The sequence below is a fragment of the Crotalus tigris genome, unplaced genomic scaffold, assembly GCF_016545835.1.
Source record: "Crotalus tigris isolate CLP2741 ecotype Arizona unplaced genomic scaffold, ASM1654583v1 scf7180000018249.312955, whole genome shotgun sequence".
In the NCBI taxonomy this organism is placed as follows: domain Eukaryota; kingdom Metazoa; phylum Chordata; class Lepidosauria; order Squamata; family Viperidae; genus Crotalus; species Crotalus tigris.
In genome coordinates, this window is record NW_024096905.1 from 141,608 (window position 1) to 168,756 (window position 27,149).

At 35.4% G+C, this 27,149-nt stretch overlaps 1 long non-coding RNA gene across 1 annotated transcript in view; it reads right to left on the reverse strand.

The window, feature by feature from the left end:
• Positions 1-27,149, reverse strand: part of LOC120310649 — a 149,242-nt gene that overhangs the window by 65,936 nt on the left and 56,157 nt on the right. The window contains exon 2 of the long non-coding RNA XR_005557419.1: positions 23,597-23,640. This is a non-coding gene — a long non-coding RNA (uncharacterized LOC120310649). The remainder of the gene's footprint in view (positions 1-23,596; positions 23,641-27,149) is intronic.

The window sequence follows — 27,149 nt, forward strand, 5'->3', positions numbered from 1 at the left end:
AATTGGTCGGAACATGTAGTCAAAAAAGGTAGTCAAAAGTGTGTAGATAAAAATATTGTGGGATTTCTGAATACAAACTGATAATGTCTTGGCTCATAACACCTCAACTGTGGCTGCAAAGAAGAAAGTGTGGATAATTGATGTGGCAATACCAGGATAGTAGAGGAGAAGACAAAGAATTGGAGAAGATGACAAAGTATCAAGAAAATCAATCTTGAAAAATAATGCCAACTATGGTGGTCCCATTGTTATTGGCACATTGGGTGACCTTCCAAAAAATCTTGGATTGAGTTTAGAAAATTGACAACATTTCCATGTTTCCATTACAAGTGACACACTGCTTGGAACTGCATGTATGCTACACTGAAACATTATGATATCATAAGTTCTTGAGAAGAACTCAATATGTTTAAGGGCAAACACCAGCTAAACAATTGGCAGCTGTGATTTCATAGTATTGTGTGTATAATAATAAGCATAATGCTCCTAAGAAATGTCTTTGTGATTAAAGTCTTAACCTAACATCCAAATATTTAGTAAATAAATAGTATTTATTTATATTTAATTAAGTATATGTATATATAAATATTTATAGTATTTATAAATATAAATATAAAGTAGGTTATCCAGTATGATTTTTTGCAAAGGAATTTTTGCAAAGTTCTTATTTGACAAAAACCTAAGCTACAGCAAACATTTTATCAGTGAAATTCTAATTCTTTCAACTGTAGAGAAAAATTGCACCCCATTTTAAATCTCTTTGGTTTCCATGGTAAAAAATGCAAAGGACTGGTTTTTTTATATGAATGTCAATAAATTACAATCTATATTGTGACCTTTTTCCAGGATTCATATTGTCCAAGAATTACAAGAATTTTTACAAGGGATGCTGTTGTTTTTCAGAAAAAAATTAGCATGAAGTTTATAATTGTGTTAAAAATCATATTAATTGAAGTACAGAAGTGTAAGAAAGTTGAGGAATGTATATCTTCTCTGTCTCTGCATTGGACTCAACTAATCTTTATTTTCTTTTTTGCTTTGCACGTTATATATGCGGATGTGGTTTTTTTTTTTTTTTTCCTTTGGGGTACTTCTTTTCATTCTTTTTTCCCGAGGATCAGCAGGAACATTTAGTTTTTATGCTACACAGAACACTTTGTGTGAAGGTGGAAATCCATCTTTCATAGTTAGCTGCATCTTAGGTCAAGTGCTGCTCAGTAAACATTCAAGGAATTGGATATGACAGGCAATATTTCATCAGGGCTTCTCCCTCCATATGTTTTTCATTCTGTAGTACTGATTCACAGGAAGAAAATTTTAAAAGACACATATCTGCTTTACATTTGTATGAAAATACATATAATTCTGTACAAAATTAACTTGAGAAGTAGAACCATATTTAGCCTTTTCTTTTTATTTAAGTGAATTATTTTCATTCTTCTTTTTTTTTTTGGAGAAAAAGAAACACTGCACATGGACTGTGCTCTTATATGTGTTTGGTCAAAAATTAAGTTTCCATGCATGTAACAATGCATAGGATTTCTGCTTCTTCCCAAATGCCCAGGAAACAAAAACCTACATTTTGCTTCAAGCTATGATTGGCTTGAAGGACTTACAATGCAAACAAATAAGATCAGCCACATTTAGCCAAACAAAATGTACAACATACATTTTTATGCTGGATTAAGGAAAGATGCAATGTGATCTGAAAATATACAGTTGAAAATGTATAAAATACAAGAGGTTGATTTTGCTTTCTAATCGAGTTTCTTGAAACGGCAGTGGAAACAGCAACCATGGACAAACTCCGTAATGCAAACCAGAAGTGAAGCCACACAAGCAGTCTTCTTTACCACAACAATACGGAACTAGATGTTTGTTTTTATTTTTAATGCTGAACAGGTTTATCTGAAGAAAAGCCTGCAGAATTGGAGTAACGCCAAAATCCTTACAGTATCCTTGGCAATCTTTTTCCTAAGAAGCAGCAACCCATTTCTGATTTGGTAAACTGATGTGGAAAGGACTATCCTAAATGCAGGCTAGTCCCCTTAGGCTGGGTTATGTGACACAGGATAGCCAGAGCAGTATCCAAAAAAAAAAAAAAAAAAGCCTATCCCTTTGCTGTAATCACTGGTATTAGAATGGAGTCCCTGAGAGGGAGACCTCCAATAGCACTTCCTTTTAGCAAGATCAGCATAATGTAATACCTTTAGGTGCAGAGTGATACCTGTCAGCCCTTCAGTGTAGATCAGACTATAAATGCAATGATATGTAGGCCAGCATTACTTTCATTTTAATCAAATCTTGCAGCTTTGAATGTACTTCCCTCCTTCTATCCTGAGACATCTGTTCATATTATAGTCCTGTCTTGAACTCAGGCCTCTTTTATTGGACTATAGTCTAGAGTCTCTAGACCATCTGACCATCATCTTCCTTCTGTCCCTTAAAGTGAGACCTGGCCCATCAGGGGTCCCAGTCCAGTCCAGTCCAGTCCAGGGGCACCATGGTGGAAGGCAAAGCATCGGTGCAATGTTGATGGAGGAGTAGTGAGGGGTGCAGCAGGGATAGGGCAATGGTGGGGGTAGGGCAATAGTGGCAGGGATGTGTAGCAGTGGTAGGGTGTGTGTGGTGGTCCTCCATAACAGTTCCAGTTTCTGATATGGGCCCTTGGCAAAATTAAGCCATTCCCCTTTCCCATCTACTATACCACTGAGGACCCTTCCAAAGTTTTCTATCACAGTTCAGGAACAGAAGAATGTTACTTTGGAGTGTCAGCAAGGCAACTGGTTTATCCATTAAAATCTATAGTTTATATATTCAAAGGATTTTGAAGGTAGTCAAGACCCATGTTTGTCTGCTATCTCATCTTTCTTAGCATGCTACCTGGAACACTTTCCAGATAATTGCTGGGAACATTTGATAATGGAGAATTTTAGTGTATTGCATCTCTTAACAGAATTCCACTTTTTTCCAGAACATAAGAGCCGAGGTGGCGCAGCAGTTAGAGTGCAGTACTGCAGGCCACTTTAGCTGACTGTGTTCAGCAGGTCAGCGGTTCAAATCTCACCGACTCAAGGTTGACTCAGCCTTCCATCCTTCCGGGATAGGTAAAATGAGGACCCAGATTGTTAGGGGCAATGTAAATATATATATACATTGCTTACTGGTGTACACCGCTTAGAGAGTGCTTGCAGTTAAAGCGGTATATAAGTCTCATAAATAAATAAATAAAATACAGAAAAACTTTGGATTATGTTTCCGTGCTGTTTCAGGCTCACCAAAAAGGAGAAAATCTTGCAGCCATCTCATTTTTTTAGCATTCCATGTGAGACAGGAGGTCCATGCAATGGGCTTCATGTATCTAGATGGGGGAGCCCTCAAGGTTTTGACCAGATCAATCTTTGATCCTAAAATTGACACCCCCAATTGCAGGTCAGCAGAAGGCCAGGTTACATCAGGGTATGCTGGCTATCTGATATTCCTGAAGTGATGTTATATGCAATATTTGGAACCAAATGGTATTATTTATCAAAAACCTGTAACCTTATAACTAACACAGTTGTGGCCATTATCTTCTCATTTACTGAAAAATGATTTCATTGCAGCTCTTCTGTACTCACTCATCTCACATGGACTTCATTTAAGGTACCTAGCAAATAAGAGTATAATGTTTGTCTTCTAATACTTCTAATGAGAATAACCACAGAATAAAGGTGAAAATAATATAATATTGACCATACCACTCTTAACAAATTATTTTATATGTAGTAATTTTATGAAATTTGTATACATGTGGAACATTATAAAATCAAGGCTAAATTAGAAGGCATTCAGAATACTATGTTGCAAGCAGATTAATAAAATGTCAGAGGAAACTTTCAAGATACATTTTTGGTTGTGGATTAGAGTCAGTATTTTTAAACAAAAGGATAAATAATGAGTATTATATATTGTACTTATATGTATTCTGTTAAAAAGTAACATGAGAGCAGACAAAAACAATAGAGTAAAATTTTGAAAGAAACAAGAACTATTTATATCTATCTATCTATCTGTCTGTCTGTCTGTCTATCATCTATCTATCTATCTATCTATCTATCTATCTATCTATCTATCTATCTATCTATCTATCTATCTATCTATCTATCTACCTAACTAGCTATCTAGCTATCTAGCTATCTTTTATTATTTATTTATATTCAATTAAGCTGGTGGAACCAATTTCTATTGTTAAAAAGCCCCAACATTTGAAGGTCATTATAAATAAAATGAAATTTACAGCATTGCCAAATTTGTATAACAATTCAAAGCCATCCCATGTTATTAGGAAAAGAAGGAACATTTGGCAGCAAATGTACTTAATCTATCTGAAACAATTCATTGCCTATAAAAGCAATCAGGTTTTTTTTCCCCACAAAAAAATACAACTACATGAAATAAAACTTAATGCTGAAAATCCTAGAGCTTTTTTTGCGGGGTTGGTGGTGGTTGTTAACAAGAACATGACAACATTTATTTTATACATTTCAAAAACATTTTGGAACATCCTCCAACCTTTTGAGTCTTTTGAGTCTTTGACAACCAAATCTATAATTCTTTGCGGGTATATAAGTTGCCTTGAGTCTCTATGATGTACTGAGTCTATACAAATGTCCCCATAATTCTTAGTACAAGCCCTTTAGTCTTGCTGGCAAATGCCCTGCTTAACCAAGGTGTTTATCTTTCTCCTGCCAGACACACACATAAAGACACATGAGGCATGTGCCCACAAACACACACACAGAGAGAAGAAAATAACTGACCAGATTTAGAGCATAAGGGATGCTTTCTTTTCTCTCAGTCTTGCCTGCTTGTTAGTTCAAATTACACTGTCCTCTTTGTTTTCTCTTTCTTTTAATATAAAAGTTTAATACAGAATAAAAACTAACAGGAACCAGTATTTAGAATGAAAAAAATAAAGCAGAAAAGAGCAAAGACAAAGATGCAAAAAATCAAAGAAAAAAATGATGAAGAAGTGACTTCTGATTTTCCTTTACAGCATTTATAATTATAAAATAACCTCTTACTCTATGGCAGTGTTTCCCAAACTTGACAATTTTAAGGCATGAGGATTTCAAATCCCAGAATTCCACAGCCAGCAACGCTTCTGGGAGTTGAAGTCCTCATGCCTTAAAATTGTCAAGTTTGGGAAACACTGCTCTATGGTTACAGCATTATTTACATTTTCTCTATAATTTATTATTTTTATGTTAATCCCCAAAACCATATATCATAGCATCATGTTTTCCTATTTCTTACAAAAAATCAATAAGGGGTTTCCAATCATCACTAAATTTAGACAATGTCCTATCTCTAATCCCCACAATACACAGTCACTTCATCCACATCATCTCTTTCCTATTTGCCTTTGTCTAGGTGGTCTTCAATTAAACACGGAATTCCCATCCCATCGCTGCTACTGCTACTGCCTAGAACAGAGGTCCCCAACCTTTTGGGCACCAGGGACCAGTTCTGTGGAGAAAGGTTTTTCTGTGGACCAGAGGGGGTGTGGTTTTGTGTACTGCCTGCATCTTGCAGATTGGGCTTTGCTTATTTGTGCGGCCCGGTTGCTGGCATGCTGTGGCCCGGTATTGGTCCACAGACTGGGGATTGGGAACCCCTGGTCTAGAACAAACAAAAAAGATCTTGGAAGTATCTGATATCACAGCATTATTTTCTTCCAGTGGTGATTAGCAGACAACATGGATCGTTTGACTCTGTTTGGGGTTCTGCTGGCACATACTATAAGATATGTAAACAAGAAAATGCTAAGTGGCCGGCCATTATTTTCGTCCTTCAAACTGATTATTTTCTTGCATATTCCTTTTTCTTCTTGTCACAAACAGCCTCTCCCATTTGGTATTTGCATTCAATATTAGCAGAAAAATATGAGAAGGGTTTGATACTCAAATTAATCCCTATGTTTTTCTCCATTCCCTCAGCATGCAGATTTCTCCCATACTAGTCTTTCTATATTAAATTATTTCTACTCTTTATTCATTCTGATCTACACTACATGATTTGATGCCCTAATTCTAAATTCAATTCACCATCCACAGATTATACACTTCTTTAAATTTCTTAGGCATACCCCAGTCAGTCTGTGGAGGAGGCACTGCACTGAAGCTGACTTTACAAACAATGAAAGGCTCATATATTTCTTTCATATACTTAATTCACCTTTCCATAATACTCTACTCAATACTGTCTGTCTGCCTGAGAACACTTCCAAAGGGAAAAAAAGATAGACAGGTAGATAGGACAAAAACACAGTCTTTCCTTGGCCTACGATCTCTAATAGATTATGAAAATCAGCTTCAGAAATAAGGATTATTTTTAGTGCATGCTTGCAATTTTTAGTGCCCTAAAAAATTCCTTCTCCCAAAGGGTTATCTCTTGAAAATAACAACCACCCTGGTTCAGCATTAAATTTTCTCAAAATAGACAAAAGGATTTAGGTTTTTTTTTTCACAAAATGTGTGCTTTTCTCTTCTGTTTGCTCTAGCAATCAAGGTTCAGACATGAAGATAGGCTTTATAGTCATTTGGCAATTATTCATTTGCGCACAGATAGCTAACCAATATCTAACAGCCAGATTTAGTGAAGAAATAAAGGAATAGTGGCATAGGCTGGATATCCAAACAATAAAAAAGTAGAAGTACAATTGATAAATTGCAGTAAAAGAAGGAACTTGTAATGAGCTGCTTTGATTTATGATCTTAATTTTCATTTCACATAAGTAATCTGTCTTAATACAAAACACAAGCCCTTCCCTCTGTTTTATTAAGTAATACATTTCATGTTCCATAACTTTAAAAAGAGGGGTAAAAACCAAGTATTTGGGTAATGTAGCAGATCATTTGCTTTAGATTACTACAAGGTGAAATTGAAGCAGATTTCAAGGAGGTAATATGTGACTATTGTTTTATTAATACAGTGCTGGGTTAGGAGTAATTTTCATCTTAAAATAATGGATGTAATGTAGATTGTTAAATTAAATTACTTATAAGAATTGATTTTCCTATTAACCAGGGGATAATTTGGTTTAATTCTGATACAGAACAAGGTAATGTGCTAACACACTTGGTAGAGTTTACATTGCAGGATAGATAATTGGCATGAGTAAGGTGAAAAAATTGTCAGGAATTCCTCATGTTTACTACATGTGTGGGACAGCAGAAGCTATTGGTGCAAGAGATAGACATAACTGCATCAGGGCAAACAAGAACCATGAAAGAGAAGATCTGTCAATATATTACCAAGAAACTTAACTGTCCTCATATTTTTTTGGTATTTCACTGACTTTAAAAATTTCCCTTTGCCTCAGAAGTATGGTTAAACAAGGGTGTAGAATTAACCAAGCTCGACAAGTTAATTATTCCATAAATTATGGTAGCATAATATCGAATGGTGCAAATGTGTCTCTGATTTCTATATATTTTAATAAAGCCATCCAAGATAATTTTGCCAATCGAAAACTCTAGTGGGAAGGAAAATAAAAGACCTTTCCTGACTGGGATTTTAGTAATTGTTCATAGACATTAACAATTAAGAGACTGCCTATCACTGATTTTCTCATCTGCCTTAACCTTAATCTGACTTAACCTCCCCAAAATGGAATTTAGGGCTGGTCTAGTATGAGATGATTTATTCATGGAAATGAAGAACAAACCATTCCAAACTTAAGGATTTCTGGAAAGTTTAGAGATAGAACTTTCAGAAGACCTTTGGGTGATATATAGATTATATATTATTGTGTTTTATTATATGCATTGGAAACTGTCTAGAGTCCGATTGGATTGAGGCAGTGAATAAATTCTATCAATAAATAATTATTCATAAAAATCTTGGAATTATGTTTACACATGGTATACATTTCAATCTATCACACACATGCTGTTTTACACGTGGAATACATTTTGTACTAATGGTCTTTGGTGAGCTCAGCACCTTATGTTTTCCTTTGATCCCTTTTATTGTGGGAATATCTGCATCCTCACCTAAGGTTTGAAATGGATTTCTTTCTCCTCGGAGTTGGAATTATTTTTTCAGACTCACGTTAGTTAAGGGTGCCTCTTGTCATGTTTATATTTTCTCTACCATATATTCCGGCGTATAAGACGACTTTTGAGGGCGTTGAAACAGCTTCCGAACTCGGGGGTCGTCTTATATGCTGAGTCAACTTATACGCCAGAAATAAGGTAGTTTCTGGCGTATAAGACGACTTTCTAGGCATGCGACTCAGCGTTGATTGTCTTATATGCCGGAAATACCGGTAGTTTCTGGCGTATAAGATGACTTTCTAGGCATGCGACTTGGCGTCGATCATCTTGCGACTCGGCATCGATCATCTTGTAACCCGGTGTCGAACTCGGGGGTCGTCTTTTATGCCGGGTCGCCCTATATGCCGGAATATACGGTACATATATTTCCCTCTTGGTCTTCTCCTGAATGTCTGCTTTTTATTTTCCTGTATCTTTGTTTTTTATTCTTCTCTCAGTTCAGACTGCACAAAGAAATATAACTTTAACCTTCCCCTTCAAGTTTCCAAGCTTTCTTTTAAAGAACTCATCTCTAAATCTGGAACAGACATACCAAGTTCTATGTGCTACTGCAAGTTTATTGGCTTTGGGTTTATGATTTAAAAGGTTGTAGTTGAACAGAACATGGTTTAATGCGTTGTAGCTACAGCATCCAAGTACTCGAAATTATTCTCTTCGTAGTGTAGAATAGAGAAGGGTCCTACTTTCCATCACTTTTCTGCTGTTGTTAAGTACATGAAAAGTTAAAGTTGGAATGGCCAAAGAGGCCCCTAATGATCACAGCACTATTTCCAGTGGTTTTGAAAAGTTCTATGTTATAGAAATACAGATAAGGCAGACTATTGCAGTTAAATCCTCTAACCTTTTATCTCTTCCCTGTTGTTCCTCTCTCTTTGTCTTCCTTATTTTTCCTGCCTTTTGTCTCATTTTTGTCATTTTTGACACAGTATTTTTTATTTTTTTTTGCTAGCCTGAATTGAGTGAGACGTATGCTTAACTCTGATCTGACTGTGAACATGTTGGGTGTAAACTCAACTGGCAAATCCCGAGAGTAATTTCCTAACAGTCTTAGCTTATATTTGAAAGATAATTGTACATTTCCCTCCTGGAAACCCTTATTCCTACAGGAGGATCAATACATAAATATAAGAATGTCAAATTTCATTTTGAAATTCCCTGAGCAGGTAGAGTCAAAAATATTTTGAAAACCTTCAGGTTTTCCAAGGGCAGATCATCTCAACAATTCTCTAACTCTCTCTGCTGCTGCTTCTAACAGGAATGCCCAAAAATAAGCACATCCAAGATGAAACAATCTTATGGACTCACACTGATTTTCCCTTTCTTTTAAATATTTATTTTTATCCACGTTTTTCTCTTAGGTCACACTTACTGCGCACAAACCTTTCCAGGACAAAGGGAAGAACATTTCTTTCATTTGCACAAAAGTTTGAAATTAGTACTGTGACAATTCTCAGCTTTGTAGAATATTTAAACATCAGCTGCAATATAGTGTTATTCCGATGAAGAAACCATTTAATTTTGTTCTGATTGCTGAAGTTATTTGGGGTATTAAGGATGAAATCTGAAAGAGGGAATCTGACTAAAAACCTTTAAGCTCCTAACTGTTTTGCAAATATCACTGTATAAAGGTCACTGTGTAATTATAATTTTGCTGCCCTTCAGTGCGCAAAGATTTCACAGTATCTTTTTTTTCAAAGGAAAACATTGAAACAAAATGCTAATTTATATCATTTGTTATAAAATTGTGTGTGTGTGTGTGTGTGTGTGTGAGAGAGAGAGAGAGAGAGAGAGAGAGAGAGAGAGAAAGAGAAAGAGAGAGCTGTAAAATGTATGAAGAATTTAAACTGCTAAAGCAAGGAATATCCAAATATAAAGGTACATAAAGACTTGTGCATTCCTCAGTCTGCTAGTATGACTGATTAAGATCTTGAAAACAACAGAAAAGAACAATAGTAGAGTCTATGAATGGCCCCTAGCAAGAATCATATGCTTCACCTGTCTTTAATCCCCACATTGTTTGACATTTTCACTATCTTTTTCTATGTTCTGCCTTCTCTGAATCATATGATCTCTGTCAGCCTTCCAGTCGCAGTAAAATCGCTTACGTGGAGACTATTTGGCAGTTTCCACAAAAATATTGAACCCCAATTCCCTAGACATTTTCTGAGGTAATTTCTGAAGCATCTAAAGAAGATTGAAATTGTGTCATTAGCAGAACTGGAATAAAAAAAAATGAAACTTATTGGAAAAAATGAGAATGTTTTGAAATGTACAAGTATGCTTTGTTTGTGTGTGGTTTTAAAAAATATACCTGTTCATGTATTTTTTATTTTTCCTCCCTTGCATATCAATTTTAACTCTACCTATTCATTCCAATGTAACAAAAACCTCACAACATTTTTCTGCTTTGACCTATCTTTCTCTTATTATACAGTAGGTTGAGAAAACTAGACTTCATATAGTGTAGGGGCTATCAACCTAATTGCATACTTTAGTTTTGAGAAAATTACAGCTGTGTTCCTCTTCTAATCTTAGGTATTCCAGGGCTTAAATAGTTTTGTTAGATTTGTGATAGATTTGCAAGAGAAGATGTATCTTTTAGTTCCAGGAACCCGGGTAGCTTTTACTGAAACTGTTCTTCAACAGTCGAGAGCAAACTATATGTGATAAGGTTAATTGAACTGTTGGATAATTAACAGTGTTATCATCTCTTGGTGCTGACAATATGTGAGAATTGATCATATGCTGCACAGTGCTTCAATGTCAGTGATGTACACAATTGCTAGTCTTTCAACATGCACATGTATCTAACATCAAAGGTAATTACTGAAACACAGAGCTGTGCAAAATCTTTAAAATAGTCTTTTGGAATTTGCAAAGAAGCATAGATGAAGCAAGTATTTCTGAGCAGTTCAAGCAACTATGGCTTTTCTAGACTGTGTACAGAACAATTTGCTTCACTTTTGGTCCAGCAAAGTAAAATCTGGCTGCTTCAATGATTTACCGAGAGATGGGTCATGAATATTCCTACCTAATGCAAAATACCTGCTTCAAACATATTTCCACAGCTGGGTTAAATCTGACACCCAGATCATTCATATTCAATAATTTAAATTACATTTTAGAACCTTCAGGAGAGACTTTTGTTTGATATAGTAAGTCATGACGGTCACCGTTCCCTTGAAAGTAATTGTTTCACTGAGATAAATATGATCATACAACATTTGGATTCAAAAATATTATCCAGATATGCTCCTAGGAGGTTTAGGTATGATTCTCAAGAGAAAACTGCATGGATTTGATGGCTGGTGAAATGCTGGTTTCTAGACACTTCTTGATTGCCTTTGGAAAATGTTCACAGTCGGCTATTTCTGATAATGATAATGAAATTCAAGGTGGAAAGCTATGACCAATGGGATGTTTATTTCTGGCTGATTGACTTATCACTTTCATGCAGGAGAATTTCTTTAATAAAATGTTTACCTTTGATGTTCTAATCAATGATAGACGGGCAGTGTTTTCAGCATGAGAGATAATTTTTTTTTTAAAAGTTCCCTAAACATTTTATGGTAATTATAGCACAAATCCATCTAATTATACAACCAAATTAAAGCTATTTTTGTTTATATATTTAGAATGGGAGGGGCTCACTCTAGAAAGGTTTTGACGTCAATGAGTTTATTATTATAAAAATGAGCAACAGGGAAAATTCAAAGGAAAGAAATTTATGGAGGGGAGGGTCCCTGATGGTGATAATGCAGTGTAGAATTGCTGATATAATGTTTGCTTTAGTTCTCATTGCTTTTTATCAAGATGAAATTAGAATACAATTATATAAGCAGTTGGTTATCAGTTGTCTTAAAGAATGTCCAATTCACATAATATATGGTAAAGTAAGTGGGTCCAATTCACATAATACATGGTAAAGTAAGTGTGTCTACTGGTTTACCATATAATTTAAGTTAGTGTGATCCACTAAATGTGAATGTGTATTACAAGAGAGGTATAGCTTTGGTGGAAACACTTTTCATAACAACATTGGTATTATCAGCCTTTGTGTAATTTTTAACCTGTACTGTTGGTTGGAATATAAAAACATGTTAAGAGGGAAAATATCCCAATTCCGTATACCCATTGTAGTTTTGCATAGGTATTCTGTTATTAAGAGAAGATATAGTATACTAGGAACAGCCAGAAAGAGAAGAAAATTACTCTGGTTAAGACAGTTAGCCAGAAAAGAGGACCCTGAACTTATATGGAAACCCAGGCACCAAAGGAAGCATAAGAATTATCCATTCATGACTTCATTTCCAGGTAACATCAGGGCCATTTGTGTTATACCTAAATATAGATATTGAAGGAATGCATTCCATAGTTTAGAAGTGACCCAGAATAAAACTCTTTCCTATGAATGCAATAAAGAAATAACCCAAGCAGAAGGATCATATCACATTTGAGAAGACCTTATGCAATATATGGTATTCCATGCTTCGGGAATTCTAAAACATTTGTTTTAGAATTTTTTCCCATGATGATGATTCCATGATCCTTTTCCTGTAATAAGATTTAGTCCTGCACCTTCCAAAATGAATGTACCTCATCTTAAAATCAAATGAGCCATACAATCTGCATTTGTTTTACCTGTTTGTTTCCCTATCTCTTAATATCTGCAATATTAAACATAACAGAAAAAAACAGAGATCAAATGTGAAACAAAAAATGAACTCTTTAGCTCTAGACATTTTCAGTAGATATGTCTATCTTTGGTTTTTTTTTAAATTTTCTAGAATATTTTTTTCTGATGTTCTATTAGGGCAGATTTTGGTAATATATAATCAAGTGAATTCGTAGATATCTGATGTAAGAAGAGAAATAAATTTTCAAAATCCTTCCTAGTTTCTGGCTCCAGAGCCCAGGTAAGTAAGGGGATTCTCCTTGGAAAATAGGAAAACACCAGGAAAACTGCTGTGTGGAAAGAACTGTAAGGCTATATTTGTATTTTCCTTTCTTTGCACAAGCCAGAACCTTTTTTTCCCTGCAAATTATCTTGATCTTCAAGGAATTGTTTGGAGAAAGCTTTGGAGAGCTAAAAAATATTACAGTATCCATCCAACAAGCTTTTGAAGAAGGTATCTGATCTTATTACTCGTTACTCTCTAGCTCTGTCTGTTTCTCGCTCTTTCAGTTAATTTGCCATTACCTTCATTATTTCATTCATTTTTAAATTTATAATTAAAATATATTTTAGCTCTCCTGCAAGTCAAGTGAAAAAAAAGGGTGACTAAAATGACTGGTTATTATTCAATTCAGAATAAAGAGCTGTGAACATGTGCATGGAAGGATTAACAGAAATGGCTTTCAAAGGCCATCATATAAATGGAGGATGAAATTAGGGAGACCATTTCAGCAACTATTTTTTTTTAAAGAAAGCAGATAAAATGTATTTTTTTTTCCTAAGATAATTTTAAAATAAATTTTCCATGAAAATTAGCCTTGGAGAAAGTTGAACATCAGTACTTGTGGAAGAAAGAAAGCAATAGGGTGATAATTGGAAAGAAGAACAAATCTATTTGCTCCCTTTAACTACAATAAAATATAAATGAGCAACATTGCCTGATTTACTGAAGTACCAAAAATGCATCACCCTTTATTAGGCAGTAAAGGATAAATATTCTCCAGAATGGAACAGAAGAGAATGAAAATAGGCATTTATTTTCTAAGAAATTTAATCTGTTCAAATTTTTGGACACTTACTTAATATTTTTATATGCTAGACTACATAATTTAGTAGTTCTGTTCCAGTAATGCTGTTGTATCAATCTCAAAGCTAAGAGGCTGAGAAATATAATAAATTATGTAGCTGATACAGATAAAAAAAGTATTTTAAAATGTTAATTGAATCACATGGAACATCTATACCAGAGGTGTCAAACTGCTGGCCTGAGGGCCAGACACGTCATCTGGAAGCTGCACCCACCCCATTGCCAACAATGGCAAAACCGTCCCGATAAGTTGCGTGACATTATGTGATGTCACGAGTTTGACAATTCTGATCTATATGCTCCTGTTCATTCCTGAAGTTTGTGCATATTGTTTCATGGTATTTTCTTTCAGAAGCACAATCATAACTTTGGGGGAGATCAGTCAATCACGCTTTCTGTAGCTACTGCTCATTTAGTGACTGCTTTGTTTAGTGACCATTCAGAATTATGAAAAAAAGCTACTTTATGACAAATTTTGGCATTTTTAACCTTTGCAGGTCTGTAAAGCAAAGAAAAGCTGAAGTGAGATGATAAGCACAAGCATGGTTTCACTTAGTGAAACTTGCCAATATCAATTGTGGTCACCAAAAGAGGACCCCTGTAAATTATTCTGTTGGTTTTTCATAATCATCCCAGTGGAAAATACTTGTATTAACTTTCACTGAGAATTTTTTTTAAAAAAAAGCCTATGGAAAGAATGCAGTTTTTGTGGGCCATTGACAACAAAGGTTTCTCTACACAAGACAAGAAAGCACTAGGTTTCTGCTGGCTTAGGAGCCTTCTCAGTGACAGATGAAGCCTGACAAAATTTCTGTTTCTTTTATGTCCATTGTACCATTGTTTGGAAGTGTCATAGGATCTACGTGTAAAGTACAGTAAAGTTGCTCAGCTGGAAATTTTAGCATAACTTTCTTTAGAAAAAAGAGGGTGGAAATATTTAAAATATTCTAAACTGGGAGAACACCTGGAAAATCACAGCTTGATTTAGGATAGCTGTTCCGGTAGAAGAGTACATGCTTAATTAAACACATTTTTTAAAAATAATTCTGCTGTGGCTGATAAAACTCATTCAATAAGCTTATATTTTAGAGGGGAAAAAGCAACTGCAACTTTTACCAAGTTATATATATGGTAAATATAAAGTTATATAAAAGGTAAATGTTGTCTTCAGCTCCTGTATCAACACACTATATAAATCATAAGAAATATTATAATTAATAACTAGCAGAATGCAAATGAAGATCTTCCTTTATCTACCGTTATTTCTTAAATCCAATTCTGCACTATCCGAAGAGTCATTTATGAAAAACAGTATTTTTTATGAAGCCCCATAAATGTAAAGGGATTACAGGCAGTCCTTAATTTATGACCACAAGGGACCAAAATTTTTGTTGCTAAGTAGAGTGGTAGTTAAGTAAACCACCCATGATTTTATGATCTTTTTTTTTTGTTAAGAGAATTACAGCACTTATTAAGTGAATTACATAGTTGTTAATGTGAATCCAGCTTTCCCCATTGACTTTGATTGTCGGAAACTGGCTGGAAAGTCGTAAATGATGATCACATGACCCAGGGCCACTGCAACCACTATAAATACTTGCCAAGCACCCAGAGTTTGATAACATGATAACATCAGTATAAAGACTCATTGCAAGTCACTTTTTTTCAGTGCAGTTGTAACTCTGAATGATTGCTACATGAATGATTATAAGTTGAGGACAACTTATATATAAGTGACTTCTCTCCTGATCATGGATGGGAGGAAAAATATTCTCCCATGTTCAAATACTGACAATAATTATCACTAGCACAACTAATTAAGAAACAAAAGAAAATGTCTTTGTATGCTACTTTCCATGCATATTGTGGCCCTTTACAAGCTCTCTCCCTCTCTCTCTCTTTCTCTCTCTCCCTCTCTCTCTTTCTCTCTCCCCCCTCTGTACAAATGCTCCTCAAATTAGAGAGGAAACAAAGCAATTCTTCACAGCAGCTGAAGATGCATGTCTTCCATGATATTCCTGGCTGTTTGTTAAATACATATCCGAAACCTTAGGCATTCTGGTCCCGATTGTAGTGGAATGGCATTGAGGCTGGGGGAGATACCATTTGAACAAAATAATCTTAATAATAATAGTAGTAGTAGTAGTAAAGTTGGGAGGGACCCTGGAGGTCATCTAGTCCAACAACCTGCTCAGGCAGGAAACCCTACATCATTTTGGACAAATGGCTGTCCAGTCTCTTCTTAAAAACTTCCAGTGTTGGAGCATTCACCGCTTCTGGAGGCGGGTTGTTCCACTGGTTAATTGTTCTAACTGTTAGGAAGTTTCTCCTTAGTTCTAGGTTGCTTCTCTCCTTGATTAGTTTCCATCTGTTGCTTCTTGTCCTGCCTTCAGGCACTTTGGAAAATAGCTTGACTCCCTCTTTTTTGTGGCAGCCCCTGATATATTGGAACACTGCTATCATGTTCCTTCTCTTCATTAAACTAGACATACCCAATTCCAGCAGCCGTTCCTTATATTCTTTAGCCACAAGTCCCCTAATCATCTTTGTTGCTCTTCTCTGTACTCTTTCTAGAGTCTTGACATCTTTTTTACATCGCAGTGACCAAAACTGGATGCAGTATTTCAAGGGTGGCCTTACCAAGGCATTGTAAAGTGGTATTAGCACTTCACATGATCTTGATTCTATCCCTCTGTTAATACAGCCTAGCACTGTGTTGGCCTTTTTGGCAGTTGCAGCACACTGCTGGCTCATATCTAGGTGATTGTCCACTAGGACTCCGAGGTCCCTCTCACAGTTACTACTATTGAGCAAGGTACCTGTGCATTTGGTTTTTCTTGCCTAAATGTAGAACCTTGCTTTTTTCATCATTGCATTTCATTTTGTTAGATAGTACCCAGTGTTCAAGTCTGTCCAGATCCTCCTGTATCTTAAGCTTGTCTTCTGGAGTGTTGGCTATTGCTGCCAGCTTGGTGTCATCTGCAAATTTGATAAGTTCCCCATCTATCCCCTTGTCCAAATCGTTGATGATGTTGAAGAGCACTAGGCCCAGAACAGAGCCCTGGGGTACCCCACTACACACTTCCCTTCATGAGATGTGGTTCCATTGAGGATCACTCATTGAGTACAGCCAGTCAGCCAGCTATGGATCCATCTGGTGGTGATGCTGTCTACCCCACATTTTTCTATCTTGTCAAGTAGAAGGTTGTGATCTGCTTTATCAAATACCTTACTGAAGTCCAAGTAAATTATGTCCACAGCATTCCTCTGATCCACTAATTTTGTCACTTGGTCAAAGAATGCAATAAGATTTGTCTGGCATAATCTATTTTTGACAAACCCATGTTGGCTTTTAGTAATGACTTAGTTTGCCTCTAATTGTTCACTGATTCATTGTTTGATTATCTTTTCCAGGATCTTCTCAGGTATTGAGGTCAGGCTGATAGGTCTGTAATTTCCTGGGTCCATTTTTTTTTCCTTTTTTGGAAAATGGGAACTACATCAGCTCTTTTCCAGTCCTCTGGTAATTCCCCTGTGCTCCCTCCTGTCCAGGCAGGGAAGGCATGGGTAGCTCCAGTCTGGACTAGTTTATCAGTGCCTCCTCTCCTTTGTAGGACTTTTTCCCACTTTGTGTTTCCCTATACCAAGGGTCTTCAAACTTGCCCCTTTTATGACGTGTGGACTTCATCTCCCAGAATTCCTCAGCCAGCATACTGGCTGAGGCATACTGGGAGTTGAAATCCACAAGTCATAAAAGGGCCAAGTTTGAAGATCCCTGCCTTATACTTTTCTTTTGCTTTTGAGATGTTTGCCCCTGTGAATGCCTTCACATGTCCCTTCCTCCATTATTATTTTTAGTTTTAACACACCACCTTTCTCCCTCCCCCTTTTTTTGATTCTTTCAGTGCCTTGATACTACAATCACCAAAGGAAGAAGAGAAAAAGAGGGGAGGGGAGTGAAGGGAAGGGAAGAAGGAGGGAAGAAAAGAGGAAAAGGAGAAGGAAAAAAGAAAGAAAAGTATAGGGCAAGAGAAGCATGCTGCACCCAGCCTAGGCAAAAATTGAAAGCCCCCATAAACTATAAGTACTGAGATTTTCAAGAAGGTGGGAAAATAGGGTGAGGAAAGAGCAGAAAACATAAGATCCTGGCAGCTTAGGAAGAAGAGAAGGAACTAAGTTAACCACTAGATTATAATGAAGTCCCAGGGAACCCTGTCTTGGAAAGGATGTAATATAATTCAGATCAGAAAAAAAAAGCAGTTTTAAAATGAAGCAGGAATACCTGAGGATGTGATGCATTTGCAACGGGCTGAGATCCACCCATAGAAGTCTTATGTTTGTTTATTAGCTTGCTAAATTTAGCATAAAACACAAGTAAATGGTACAATTCTGGCAAGCTCTGCCTGTAGTTTTCAACAACTAATCCTCAACTTACGATCACAGTTGAGTCCAAAATAAGCAAAATATTTGTTAAGTGAGTTCTGTCCCATTTTACAATCTTTCTTGCCACAGTTGTTAAGTGAATCACTGCAGTGGTTAAGGTATTAGTAACACATTTGTTAAGTGAATATGACTTCCCCATTGACTTTGCTTGTCAGAAGATCTCAAAAGATGATCACATGATCCCCCCAGGACACTGCAACTATCATAAATATAAACCAGTTGCAAAGCATCCAAATTTTGGTTGGGTAACCATGGGAATGCTGTAACGGTCTTAAGTGTGACAAATGGTCATAAGCAGTGCTTTTTTTTGTAAAAAACAAACAAACAAAAGGTGCTGGAACTCATATATCATACAACCCGCCTTGCCTACTCTACAAGGTTCCATCCAAAAAAGGTGCCGGAACTCCATTCTGAGCGTTCTATGAGAAAAAAAGCCCTGGTCATAAGTCACTTCTTTCAGTGCTGTTGTAACTTTGAACGGTCACTAAACAAACTGTTGTAGGTTGAGGACTATCTGTAGTACCTTTTCTGATGGACAAGATTTTATTAAAAGGCATAATGTTTTTTGTGAGCTACAGCAAATTTCATCAAATGTTCTTCCTCCATACTGTGTCAGTTTAGCCACTCTGATGGCTACCAAATTCGTTCTGATTTTTATTTTTATTTTTATCATAGACTAACACAGTTCTCCAACAATGCCTCTTCTTTTGTGTCACTTTCTCCTATTTACCCTTTTCCACAATTTGAAGGATAAAATTTTTAAGCAGAGAAATTACCAGTACAACTAAAGTTTCTGGTCAGCGTAGATCAAATTGCATTAAAAAAAATGCTTCCTAAGTAAACAACTGATAGTTTTTAACTTTGCTACTCCTGCTCCTTGCCAGGAATTTTCTGCAGCAATTTGCACAGCAGAGGCAAATGGATAGACATAATGTAATTTGACCTTCTGCTTTTCCCCACAGCTACCCATTAAAGAAGGAAAACTTCAGGGTATAAATTGCTAGGTAGAAGCTTCAATTTATAAAATGAGGCTTGACACACACACATGGTTAACCAGTAAAAAAATATGACATTCAGACACTTTCTCTGAAGCCCTTCAGAGCTCCAGGAGGCTTACCCCTTTTTTTCCCAACATCTAATTGATCAACTATCCATTCAGCATTTGCTATTAATTCAGGGTGTGGACTGGAGTGGATGGATGGACCTGACATTTCTGGATAATAGTTGCCCTAAAATAAGGCCTATATAGTGCCTCGTACCATTGGCTTCTTGTTCCTTCTCTTCCTTCTCCTGAAGGTCTCCTCAACATCTGCAGTTGAAAGGTATGACATAGTCTTCTTATGAAAACAGCTTCCTCTCTTTCTCCCAGTATTGTCTCCTTAGTAGTTCCTTGATTAGAGTATTGTTTTCTGCTTGATTCTTTGTCTAGTGTTAATCCCTGCTTATCTGGGTATTGGCTGCTGGAGAAAATGCATTCTGGTTTTTGTTGCTGTTCTTTCTTTCTTAGCTTTTTTATTGTCTCTTTTGAATATGTGTTGATATGGTTTATTTCTAAGCATCTATTCTGATCTGTGTTCCCCAGTGTGTATAGAATATACAGAAAAATAATAAAAAGATAGGGTATAATGTGTACATCCCCAATAATCATTCCCACAAATCTGTCAAGGGTGGGAAACTCTTAAAAGGCTTTCTCCCTTCCCACAGCCTAGAAATGCGTGCCCCTATTTTAAAGAGCACTTAATACATGCCATTAAAATGGTATTTTTATTTGAACCTTGTGTCATGGAACTGTTTCTAAGGATTATCATGCTTTGAAATGACTTTATCTTGTAGAAATGAGTAGATGTGACACTATGATTTTATATGTTCTAGCCTTAAACATTAAAAAGTTGAGTGTGCTATATATTAATATTCTTCACTGGATTTTCTTCCTTTTCACTTTATTGTTATAATTGTTATTTCATGATGTTATATTTTATTTTTGTCTATTAAGTTTCCCTATTAAAAAATAAGCCTTAAAAATGCCTTGAAAGTTTATTGTTACAAGGTGGAGGCAGGCATTGGATACATGTAGAGGCACTGGTGACTGGATTGTTTATATTTTTATGGTTGCATTTTAACTATGCATCATTATGTATATTGAAAAACAAAAGTATGTTTTAACATCTCTGTTACTTTTTTTACTTGCCATCTTGATCATCATTCATTGACAGAAAATCAAAATGTACCACCTATACAGATCAGAGTTTAAATATATATAAATGTGCATTTGCAAACAATCAAAACTAAAGGATTTATGTTATTTACAACTGACTTCACATGCACCGTGCATGTGTGAAACCAAACCAAATCTATTTCAAATCTAATACTTGTTTCAGTTAATTTTTCAAGAAATCATCATCTGCCACCTACAAATTAAGAAAGTGTCATGGTTCTGACAGATGAAACTGTTCAAAGAACTTTGAGGCATTGTTTACCTTAAAGAATATTTATTCAAGAAACATAAAATCGGCACTAACATAGTCAAAACCAAAAACTGAATCCCAACTTCTTGAGCACATAATATCAAAGCACAATTCCCTCCTCCAATTAACTGTCATAAATCACATTCCCCAATTAGTTTAAAATGTGGGCTTTCCCTCCAGCTCTCCAGCCCAAATCTTATCATCTCTTATTTCAACAACCTTTGTCCATTATTATTATGTCTAGCTGAACTCTCATGCACATCTCCCCTCCCCAGCATCATCTAACTCTAAAAGCAAAAATAAGAAAATGGCTACATCTCCATCTGTTGTCAAAGCCAAAACATCTGACTTAGCAGCGTTGACAGAAGGAACAAATCTTATTCCCATAACTATGATCTAAAATTGATCTTGATTAATCTATTAAGCATTACTTCACATTCTCAACTGTTTTTTTATTTTGTTTTGTTTATCGATTTCATAGAGATCTCTATCCAACAAGAGTTAGCCCTAACTAATTATAGTTAAAAATAATATAAGTTATTCAAGACTAATTTAAAGCGCACAACCTTAAGCAGAACATAGAAATGATCTTTTTTCCCCTCTAATCAGTGACAAAAGAGACCACCCTTAAAACTCACCAAGTAAAACTATAATGTTCAAATTCTCAGCTATATAGTAGTAAATGTATTATTTGGAGCTAAATTGGTAATTAGGTTTTCCATTCAGTTTTCCATTCTTTGAAGAGCACAAACAGAATATACATGAATTTATCAGGCATAGGTCACTTTTTTCAAATGTACAAAATTATAGCTACATGTAGTTTTGTGGAAACTTGTTTCCTGAAATAAATTTAGGGAGGATATCAGAATGAGACAAATATAAAGGATTTAATTTCCAAAAGCTATTAAAAACACATCTTAGTGAAATGTGTGTTTGAAGTTCAAATGAAAGACTATATATCTGAATGAACTAATCCTCAGGAGAACTCATGACACCTGTCATGCACTGTAAAGGTTTATCAATGTTTTCTTCTGCAAAGTCAACTACAAACATCGTAAGACTTTCTGTAAATATATCTTCTGGCCTTTTTGTTTGAGCAGAAATATTGAATTTCCCATATTAGGGTTATAAACCGGAGAAGATTATTTTAGAATCTTTTAAAAAATATTTGATTAATAGACTTCCACTTTTGCCATGGGATCAAGTTTCAATCATTGTTTTAAATGTTTGAAAATATTTGAATTGTGAATGCCAGAATGGCTAGAAAAGTTTTTTCCATGCATATTATTTACACACACACAAACCATTTTGGCAATAAGGACATAATGTCCCATGACACAAGGAACTGAGTCTCTAAGACCAGTACAGTATACATAAATTATTTGCTTCTCATAAAAAAGGTACTAAAATGTATGCAACAGTATTGCTATAAATGTTAAAAGAATAGAGTTTTTTTTTTAATGCATGAAAGGATTGTATTATAACCTACAGAGCTGTGGAATTTCAAGCTTTAATTGAATGCATACATTAACTATGAAAGAAATTCTGCAATACAAATTTTATAACTTTGCTTTTTCATGATTTAAAGGAACCTAGGTGTTTGTATGTGTGCATGGGTGAGTGAATTGAAAAGAGACTTTTATTGTGGGTCCCCAATTCTTTGCTTTTCTTTCTTTGTGTGTGTGTATGAAGATGTTGCAGCATTAAAAAAAAAACTGACCTACTTCTTCATCTCTATAACATGCACTCTGGAGGCTTAGAGCCTAGAAGAGATCTGCCATCCCCAATTTAAAATGTGTATGAACTGGCTGCTGTAATTTCTGATATACTCAGTGATGAAATCTTTAACTACTGCACAAACATTAATATAAGTTCCAGTAAAAGTTATAGAAATCCTAAATTCTGACTTGACTTTAAATCATATAAACGCCGCTGGGATAGGAACAATCTATAGAAATATAGAAAAAAAAATACCCTCATCAATCACACAGCACTAAGGAACACTCCAGTACAATTGATTGCAGGTGTTTAAGGTACATCAGGTCAGGAAATAGATAACAGGAATACCTTAACTCTACTTCATTGAGGGAGGCAATCTCTCTCTCTCTCTCCCTCTCTCTCTGAATCTTGAAAGCCTACTTGCATTTCTACTTTCCTTCTTTTTATACTGACAAAGTCAATCTTTAGTTTCTTTCTCATGATTTCTTGTTTTCTCAGTCTAAGTTCGCGTTTTACTAACGGCTGCTAAATACAGCCATTGTTTGCTATGACAATGAACATTGAGGCTTCATGTTCTACTGTGAATGAACCAAAACTAGGAATATCTTTCATTTTGTACATTTGCCAATAGCCTCTGGTAAATGTTGACATTATGATCACAATCCTCTTTAAAGATCTTAGAGACTGGGCCCATGAACAATTATTCCTTAATAGATTGTATAGGGGGAAAAAATCTATTCCTCCTCTTCCTCCTCCTCCTCTGATAATCATACCCACGAAGTATATAAAATGTTGTGTGAACTATATATCTTTATATACCTTTAATATCGCCTATATAAACTCTAGCTCTTTCTTATGTTGTTTTCATTGATACAACAGCAACAATGTATTAGCACATGTGTAATAGCAAATGAATCCCGTAATCTATGAAGTACTACATTTCATGAGCTAACTTTATTTCCTAAATAACTTAGTTCAATATACAAAATCAGTGTTTAAGAATAATGTATTCAACTGTGAACAATTTTTCCTAGACTAAAGCTGGATCACAATGATGAGGGATTTATATACAATTCACGTAAGTATACATAAATAGGTGACTTACTCTTTTCCAAGGCACATCCTGTTGTTGTGTCTCAGGACAGAGGGCTGAAAGAAGAAACAAAAATGTTTTTGCTTTTTAAATATCACTATGGATTTATTTATTTAAAGTATGAGCACTTTTTGGGAAATTTCCCCAAAAATTCTAATACATACATTTTTCAACGAACGCTGTTGAAAGATATTTGATATTAAAATGGATATATTGATAGGGATTCTCTCTTTTCATTTTTCTGGTGTTGTCCTTTAAAAATAATGCACATATTCTGGCCAGCCAATTATATAAGTGGAATTTCAGATTTCTTTTGTGGAATTAACATACAATGAAATTTTGTAACATCCTGTTATGCATTCAAACTGTGCGTGCACTCATGTATTGTAAGATATGTTTCATTGTTCTTTGTAAAAATGTTTTTACATGATTACACTATAAAATACCAATATATGCTACAAAAGCAAATGAGAGAAATAATTGACTTTCTGTTTCAATGTTAAGCTCTTAGAAGATTCTGGATTGGATTTGGACAAAGCGAACAGCATCTAAACAATGCAATTATAATTTCCCAGGAATTAAGACCAGATACAGGTATAAAACAATAGTAGTTTCCAAATCATATGACTGGAACCACTCAGATTTTATACATCTACTTGTGGCAGTGATATGATTTCTACCATTCTTAAGGTAATGGGTTGGGGTCAGTTTCAGATGCAAGTAGCTTTAAGCTCCTTTAGTTTTTGAAAAAGTTTCCAGGATGTTCTAATTAATATCTATGTCAGTAAGAGGTGATCAAGAAATGAAGGAAATAGAAAATGATACTGCCAAGGGTCTATGGAGATTCTCATTCATCCAGGTCATGGTTGTCCCAAAGGTGCTTTTTCAGAAAGCAGCTGGACCTTCTTATTTTTCTTTGAAGACATGAATGGAAGGATTTATATTCTTTGCAGACAGCTGGTCATTTGCATTCTTTTAAAGAGTCGGTGAGGTCACTTGGAGGTTTGTGGAGCCTTCTTGGAACTGCTAAAAGGATTGTGTTGTGGAGCTGTCTTTTCTGCAGGATGTTTTCTTCCCATCTTCAAAGAAAAACAAGACAGTCCAGTTGCCTCTTGAAAAAGCACCTTTGGGACAATCTGGATGATTGAGAATCTCCATAGACATTTAGCTATGCACTTTGGGAGGAACACCCTTCGAATGGTGCAGGAGTATGAATGGATTTACAGATAAATTGCAGACTACAGGAAACATTTCAACTTTATTTTGAGATGCAGGCAACACAGACTCATCCCCAACAGTCTGTGCCTATGTTCAACAGTGAAGGGACACAGGACAGAAAACATCCTAAAGAAAACCACAGTTCCACAACACAGTCCTTTCAGCAGTTCCAAGAAGATTCCACACCCATTTGCATTACTCAGTTGCTACCTACAAAAAAAACCCCAAGTGACTTCAATGACTTTCTAAAAGAATGCAAATGACCAGCTGTCTGCAAGGAATATAAATCCTTCCATTCCCCACCATCCAGTCAGAGCTGAAGAAGCATCTTGGACGAGAAGTGAAATGTCTTAAAGAAAAACCCAAGAAAGTCCAGTTGCTTCTTGAAAAAGCACATTTGGAATGATCCTACCAAGACTGTTGGATGACAGTTCTTTGGATCACATGGCCCATCAAAACCAACTCAGGTTGGATAATGTAATTTGTTGGGATGGAAAAGAAAAGCATTTGATACAGGCATAAAATCCAGTTGAGCAACACATGGTACAAAGACTCGTGGTGGCTAATCTTTACTATCATTTTTAAATGCTTTAAGTCACCCTTCTTATGTTTTATGGCTTTGATTGTGGGAGAGATTTTTTTAAGAAAAGAGATCAATTCAGAAAACTGTCTTTGCAATTCACCTTTAAGTATACTGCCTTGATCTTGTCACTCATCAAAGTGTCAGAATGTCTCTTGCTATTTTTTAAAATCAATATCTATGCAGAATTTATTTAAAATACATTGCATATGCTGCATATATTTTGTTACTCTACTTCAAGATTAAAAATGGGGTGATAGTTCTAGAAAATTAGTTTCCCACATTCCTTTTAAATTAAATCATCTCAGATATTAGCTGAAAGACTAGAGGGCATTATTAAAGTGAAATAGACCTTGCTGAATAGAGGCACTGGGAAGAAAGGAAAGTTAGAAATGGTATACAGACATTTGCACAGGGATATATTAATATAATATTTATCATCAACTATGATAGTAAAATGCAACCATGATGTAACTTTTAATGTTGACTTTTCCCCTAAATCTACAACATAGTAGTTGTGCAACAGTTTATTGGACTGTATATGATGGAAAATATAGTATTAGATTTCCAAATGTTACTAGTATATTGCCAAACCTCATTGTTATCAGATTAGACATACATGTTTAGTGTATTGGGTTAAGAATGAAAATAGATATTTGTAAAAAATAAAAATATCACTGTAGAAATATTGAAAAGTTCATTTGATGCTATTTGCATTATTTGTATTAAGTTTCCATATCACTGTTCCTCTGACAGGTTATAATAGATGCCTATCGGATGGACAGGTAGAGATTTCAAATTTTCTCTCCCAAAAGCCCTTGGAATCTTTACATTCTTGTCTTGCTTCTGGTAGTCACTTGGCAAGTTTCTCTTACTGCTGTCTCTTTTACAGGAAGCACTTTATTTGGTATGCATTTCCTAAAACCAGGGGTAGGCAACCTTGGCTCTTTTATGACTCGTGAACTTCAACTTCCAGAATTCCTGAACCAGCATGATTGGCTCAGGAATTCTGGGAATTGAAGAGCCAAGGTTGTCTACCCCTGCTCTAAACTTTCAATTTTGGGGATTAAAAGTGCAAAACTGGAAAAATTCAGTTCAATAGTACCACACCTGGTTCTATAGCATAGACATGTGATGATTAGAGAATACAGCCCTTCCTCATTTTGAGAAAGAAATCAATTTCACAAGAAATAGAATCAAATTTTATTTTTTTAAATGTAAAAATTATATTTAAATATTTTAGTTTAAATATCAACATGAAAACATTGCATGTTAAAGAAGACATCTAGAGCTGACCAATGAATGCAACAGCTGCTAATGAATAAGCTACAAAATCCAAAAGAAAATATAATTATCTGGATGGAACACAGAATGGTGTTAGCATACTCTAATGGGGATTTGTCTGCATAAAGAGGTTGAGAAGAGATATAGAGATCATAAGATTCTAAAGGAAAAACTGTATGAATAAAGACTGAAATTATATCCAATTTCATAATAGAAAATAAAAATCTAGAACAGTAATTACCTAAACCTAAAGTTTGTGAGAGTTTGGTATAGTGGTTAAAGCATCAGGCTAATAACTAGGACACCACAAGTTCTAGACAGACCTTAGAGAGGTGACCTTGGGCCAATCACTTTTTCTCAGCCCTAGGAATGAGGCAATAGTAAACCACTTCTGAAAAACCTTGCCAAGAAAACTGCAGGAATTTATCCAGGAATCAGGGAAGAAGAGGGGGAAAGCATGTTTCTCTGCTTCAGCTGATTTCC